Genomic DNA, 7,426 nt, shown 5'->3' with positions numbered 1-7,426 from the left:
AAAAAAAAAAAAAAAAAAAAAAAAAAAATTCACTTTAAATAGCATATCCTCAAATAACAGGGGATTTGACATTCAAGTACAGTTGTACATTTCCTATTTTTTGCCCTGTTCAATGTAAAAATATACATACAAACATATAGCAATATATAGCATATAAATATCCATTAACTAAAAAATGCATATACATTTTTGAAGACTTTTGCTCTTCTAAACCCAAAATCTATACTTGAGAGAAGAAATATACTAATTGTCCTTGCAAAAATCAATAATATTTACTCAAGTAAACTGTAGATATTTAAATGCAGGTTCTGAGAATTATAGATGTTGATATTCCTTCCTGGTATATCGGAAAATGAAGAGAAAATAGAAATAAAATTTTGCTACCATATTTTAATTTTAATGATAGTTATTAGTGCTATTGTTTTTATAGATATTTTAAGGAAAATTATGAATATGCATCTATTGCTCATCTTTACTAAAAAGACATAAACAGATAAATAGGTATAATTAACAACAAAAATAATATATACTGATTACATACTGAACATTCTTAAAAATATCTTTCTACTGTAACTATTCAAAACATCACATAGAAAGGAATCACCCCTGTACACAGTTTAAACTTCCACAAATTTTGATAGATTCTAATTATTTCATATCATGCCTCTATAACATTGTAAAATATGTCATGAACAATAAAGGATGAATCAATCTCAAAGGTTATCTATTTTGTGTCCCACAAAGGAATTCCCTTTGTCATACTTCTGCTATATGTTTATATGTCTCAAATATTTAAACTTGTTACTACAAAAAAATCAGCGAATTTTCATGTTTAAACTCTTCTAATTTTTAATGGTTTCTCAAATTATGCTATAATGTTCCTCATATGACAGTTACTAGTTCTGTCCTTTAACACAAAGATATTAAGTCAAAACTTATTTCTCCAGACAATTTTAAGATTACCCATTAATCTCCTGGTTTTCAAGCTAAAATCTCTTCTTCCTCCAATTTTTTTTTCTTATGATAAGTCTCATTTTATCTTGTTCTACTCTCACTTATTAATAAGTCATAATGATTAATTAATATTTCTAAGAAGAAAAAACTCATCACTGTTTAATGCTTAAAATGGGCAAATATTAACTGCAGTAATTAGACTATGATTTCCAAAATTGTGCTTTTTTGTAGAATTTTTGAGCTTTATAACAGCTAAATGAATTATTATTGCAAAAAGCCCTTAGATAAGACATAAACCATAGTTCAGAAACAGAGAAAGGAAAGGTAATTTTATGATTGTTAGCAAAATAAAAATGTGATAGGAATCATTCGAGAATTTCACTTTGAGCTGAGTTACTAGAAGGGATTTACATCTTCACAAATGAGACTGTGGCATACAGGATGAATGAGGTAAGTCAATGATCAGATAATGCATATTTTTGTTTGTTTCTTTGTTTAAGTGAGTAGAAATAAACAACAGTTTAAATAAATACTCTAATGGTCATAAAAGGATTAAATTATTGATAAAACAATAAGTACCTACTAATAATCAATAAAAGAAGATAAAATAAAGTGCAGTTTACAAGAGGAAAAGTAAGAGGTTGAAATGCTTTTAAAGACAAAATACATCAGTGAAAGATGAGATGGAGGGTTGTTGATGACATTTTAAAATGCACATGACATAAAAAAATCAATAAATACTCTAATTTTTAAAAAAAGTTGTCACTACTTAGAATGTCTGCCAACTGAAACTGTCTGTAAATCTTCTAACTACCTTTTTTTCCTGTGCTGTAAGAGGACCTGAGTGTCTGGCCTGGCCTAGTTTGCATTGTTTATTGAGGTGGACAAGGGGAATTAGGATAATGTAGATAAAATTGAAACTCAGGAAATAGAGAGCAATGAATGTTGAGCTGAAGAGTGTTAGATGGGCAAAGAGCAGAGAGGATGGCCCTTAGAGAAGGAAAACTGGTGTCCTTAAGACCAGGGCAAAAATTCAGTGACTCTCCAGTGTAAGAAAGAAGACCCCAGTCAAATAATGGGTGTCAGAATATTAAAGAGGGTTTAAAAACCAGAGAGAGGGTAGAAGGCAAATAGGTAAGTAAACTAGGTAGATTCTGTGTCAGAGCCTGTTAGCCAATACTGGCTAAAGTGTAAAAGAACCAGGGGCACAGTGGACATTATCACCACCCTACCTCTCCAGAAATAGCCATTAAGAATGTCCAATCAGGCCAGGTGCAATCGTTTACACCTCTCATCCCAACACTTTGGGAGGCCAAGATGGGAGGGTTGGTTAAAGCCAGGAATTCCAGACCAATCTGCTCAACATAGATAGACATCATCTCTACAAAAATAAAAAGAAACAAATAGGTGTGGTGACATGTGCTTGTAATCCCAGCTACTCAGGAGCTGAGGTGGGAGAATCATTTGAGCCTATTTGGGACTGCAATGAGTCATGATTGTGCCACTGCACTGGCTCTAACCTGGATGATAGAGTGGGACCCTGGAGTCCACTCTTTATCCTTCCACAAAGGAATTCCCTTGAGAGAAATTCCTCTGTGAGAAACAATAAAATAAAAATGAATGGCTGATCAGCAGTGTCTGAAGTGAAAGGTTAACTGCTATGACATTTCTTACCAATGATGCTGAGAAGAGAACTGACCCTGGGGTAAGAATGTCGAGGTTATCCATATAAGCTGAGACAGGTTATTCAAACTCTCTGAACCTCACTACCTGTGTCTGGAAGTGGAGCTAGTAATCGTATTTACCATATACTACTTTATTAAAAATTAAATGCAATAATTTATGTAATGTGCTTATAAGATAGTATGGTTCCTAGTAAGTATTCAGCAATTGTTGGCTTTCATAATTATATCAGATAATTTTACATTAATATAGGTGTCATAATTTCCTTTTCACAAATGCAAAAGAAAAAAAAAAAAATCCCAGAGAAGTTCATAAACATGGTTAGCCTTACCTTACTAGAGAAACAACCTTTTTCCTCAAATTCTTCTAGAATATTTCATGTCCATTTATTGTATTTCTGAAACATGCCCATTTGTTCTAAATTTTTCTTCCCACACACTCTTTCTCCTTCTGGATCATCTCCTCTGAAATTTTCCTGAGTAGAGGGCATTTTGTGGGTCATTTAAAGTTAGCCCATATCTCTTCTGGGAACAGAACAGCTGGAGAGGATTTCAGCTGTATCCATATGTGCATTCCAAAGGGTCAGGGAGATCTCTAAGGACTTTATTAGCTCAAAATGCCTGTCTATCAAAGTGGCAGGTCTTCCCAGAATTTTCCTACACCTCATCCATGGCCTCCAATGTCTCCTTGACACACTGTCTATTGGGAACTCATATTATTTAGTCTTGCAAATTTTTGATTAGCTATCTGAGGAGAGGGAGAGATGTGTTGTCAAGATATAAGACAAAGATAAATTAGAGAAATACTGAGAATAAAAGTATAAAGAATAAATACAGGACATTTTAAATGTCAACTGGATTGAGTCAACAAGTGGGAATACAAATCAGAATGGTGGCAGAAACTATGAAAATTACTTGAAACTGTTTTTATTGGCTTTGTTGTGAAAATGTCTGCTTAGGCAGCTTAGATATTGTTAAAAATAGAAAGACATATTCACTGAGTCATCACAGGTATTCTTAAAGTGAATGCAGTATAAACAAAAGCATGAGTATAAAAACATGATTTTGGAAATTAGAGAGACATAGACTAAAATACTTGCCTTTTTTAAACATTCTGATTACTTGGACAAGTTAAAGCTTCTGAGTCTGATGTCCAAATCAAAAACAGTTAGACTAAAATCTCCTCTTTAAGATTGTTGCCAGAAATGAGTAGATATCACTACGTAAAACTGATATAACAATATAATACTGTTTTAATAGTGCTGTATGAGTACTTACTCTGTGTTTAATACTTTATATTACAGTGTTTGGGACATAGATGATGTTCATTAGGTAGTTGCTCTTTTTAGTTAAATACTACAACTTAAGCAGGGTAATTTTAGGAAACAAACAGATTATATGCCAGTTTTAACTCTTGCATATGCAACCCAATTATTTTAATTTCCATTGATACTGCCTTAATTCGGGTCTTTATCAATCATTATCCAAATGACTGGTTGGCCCAGGTTCTATATCTCTTCAGGATTTTGTTCTTCCCATCCTCACCCCGGTATGGTGGAGTCTTTAACAATGAAGAAACATTGTGTTAGCCTAAAAGATATTATAATATTAAGAGTAAATCAACATTCGCATAAAAAAAATTGTTTTGTTTTACATGTGTTCCTCCTGGAGGAATATCAGTATCTAGGCACAACAGGTTTTTCTGGCCCTGACAAACAGTTGTACAGGATAAACTGGGATTCTGAAGAAATAGAGATGGATACGGAATAAGAGAGAGAGAGATCAATGAGAAAGTCGACTTCTTGCTTTCCTTCTGAGACTGACTCTGTGTTTCCTGAAAGGCGATTATCATTGGTTATAGACATGACTGCATTTTTTCTGGTAATATACTGGATATGCACATAGTTGCAGACTTGTATGACATAAAGGCAGGCTGGTATTTGTCAGGTCTCCCTTTTGGGATTGTTAAACTCTGATGCAGTAAGTAATTGTCCTGAATCTAATTACAATTGTTAGAAACTATTACAATAATGATGCATAGGATGAGATGTAGATTCAGCCTTAGAAAGTATGATCTCTGACTCTTTAGGAAAGAGGAATCTAAAAAAGCAGATATCTAGCCGGGCGAGGTGGCGGGCGCCTGTAGTCCCAGCTACTACGGGAGGCTGAGGCAGGAGAATGGCGTAAACCCAGGAGGCGGAGCTTGCAGTGAGCTGAGATCCGGCCACTGCACTCCAGCCTGGGCGACAGAGCGAAACTCCGTCTCAAAAAAAATAAAAAATAAAAAAAAATAAAAAATAAATAAAAAAGCAGATATCTTAGCACTAGGACAGATGTAGTTATGTAGATTTTAAAAAGGGATTTTCTAACTAGATTTTAACTAGAAAGCCAGCCAAGACTGTACCTTTTAGTTTGTTTATTAGGATGAGCCATAAAGTAAATTTTCTGCATGACGTATTTGGAGAGGGAGTCCATGATGAGTAATGCTAAGACTACAGACATTAAAGACATTACAATGTCTCATTCCTGGGAAAAGAAACAAGTGACATGTAGGCAATGATAGAGCTAATGGAAGGATTCCAGTTAACCCTGGATTGTACCCCATTCACCAAGGGATCATTTGCTATCAGTGTTGGGAAGGAGATAGGATAAGCTAGCCAGACATTCTTTGATGTCATCAGATTGCAAAAATCCAGAAGTTTTTACAGGGCGTATTGGCAGATACTTGGCTTTAGAGACTGAAATGAAGTGCTCCAGATACTGTATAACAAGAATGTTATGGAGACATTCAAGTCTTTCTCTTAGATTGTTGTAGACAGCTAAACATCATATTTGACTGCTCTAATGTAAGTTTTTGATGAAGTAGAAAACACCAAGAATGCTCTCTAAATCCAATTTGTTTTTAATTTTGTTGTAAGACTAAAGACAATTTTTACTAAGAGCAATAGCAACAAAGGAAGCTAAAAAAAAACTAGTTAAACTTGCAACATGGGGAACTTACAAAAAAAAGAGGGATAATAGGCTGCACACCAGGCAGCTTCCTGTGTTACCGATAAAATCTTAAGTCCATTACTACTTTCATAATTGGGGATACAGGAGTACTGCTAAGTGTAGTATGAGGATGTGGAGATATACTGGTAATACAGAAGAAAGAGAAAATAATACCAGTAAAATAAATGTGATCTTCTTTCAAAGTCATGAGATTTTGCTCTAAACATGAGAGATTATCCTTAATTCATTCATTTATTTGTTCAATGTCAAGAACTGTGAAGACTTTGATATTTTTGCCCTACTTACCAACTACCAAGTTAGCCTGGATACTGCCAGGAGACATGAGACTTTTGAGTCAGAGACAAAGAACTTCATCACTCACAGCAACAATGGAAGCCAGAATATAAGCATTTTCTTGTGCCAGTTCCTCAAGCACAATTTTCAAAAGGCCATGTGAAGAGAGCCAGATGACACCTATCTATTTAGTAGGCTGCGTTAAGAGAGGGAAACCTAAGTTTAGAGAACACAGATCTTTTATAAGAAATATTGTTCTTTCTCTAGATGGAGACATCATCAGTCTTTCCAGACTGTTTACCGTGAAAACATCTTAGAAAAGACAATCTGAAAAAAAAATAAAATGAAGTCAGTGATTCTACTCATAAGTTTACAGAAACACAAAAGAACCATGGAGAATTGTTCCCTATTAATACCCACCTCTTATTTCTACATTATCTTGTATTTTGGCAAATTTTCCTATGAGTACACCACTCTGTTGGCCATTCTAAGCAACAGAAGCAGGGAGAAAATTCAGGCTGCTCAGTTTGTCCCATATGTATTGTTGATAGAAAGGCTACTATCAACAGGACTTCAAGTAACAGGATGAAGTAAACCTGTGGTATCACTTTCAACCTTGTATACCAGCGTTCTAGACCCAACCAACTCAACAACTCCTTTAAAGCACCAGGGTCTACCTGAGATGAAGAATGAATTTCTTCTTACTTTTTTTTTTTTCTGTATTGACCTTTCCACCTGGCCTGAAGCACTAATACAAGTGCAGTAGAATATATGTGAGATTGCACAGAAACTGCCTTGCTTTGCAAGAACAAAGTGTAGGTAATTCTTTCTTCCATAACAACTTTGGACAGTGAAGTGAGGCCTGAATATCTTTCAGGGCCAAAATAGTGTTACTGGTCACTTCAGACAAAATCAGGAGCAAATTTCATATTACCATTTCAAATTATATGACTTCCATTATAGGGATAATTGTATACAGATTTCACATAAATAAGTCACTTATCTCTGGAAAAATCACCAAAGAGTTGCCTCATTTCGGGGAACTCTCCATAGTTATTTGAAAGCTACATGATATACTGATGTAATTTTGTTAAATACTTGAAGATATTTTATGGTAATTCATAAAAGGCAAGTTATCATGTGTTCAGAGGGTAGTCAAGTTAATGCCTGGCTTGTAAGTAGAAGTACAATCTCACAGATCTACATAGTATCCATAGAGAAAAGCATAATTACAAATTTTGTGCCCCACATGGGACTTATATCATGAGGGTCACAGGTTGATAGTGCCTATGACGTGTCTTCCAGCTAGCTGGCACATTTTAGAATTCCCAATTCAGTTCAAATAGAATTTTTCTTGAGGGATTACCTGACACATCTTATAGTATTCTTATAGTATCTATACTATAAGAACACAGTATTGATTGTATATCCATAGTACAAGATACTATAGTACAATAGTATAAGATACTATAGTACGACTATATAGTATCTTATAGTACAACTTA

This window comes from Rhinopithecus bieti, unplaced genomic scaffold (assembly GCF_001698545.2).
Source record: "Rhinopithecus bieti isolate Rb0 unplaced genomic scaffold, ASM169854v2 scaffold_2467, whole genome shotgun sequence".
NCBI lineage: Eukaryota > Metazoa > Chordata > Mammalia > Primates > Cercopithecidae > Rhinopithecus > Rhinopithecus bieti.
This window is presented reverse-complemented; position numbering follows the sequence as displayed.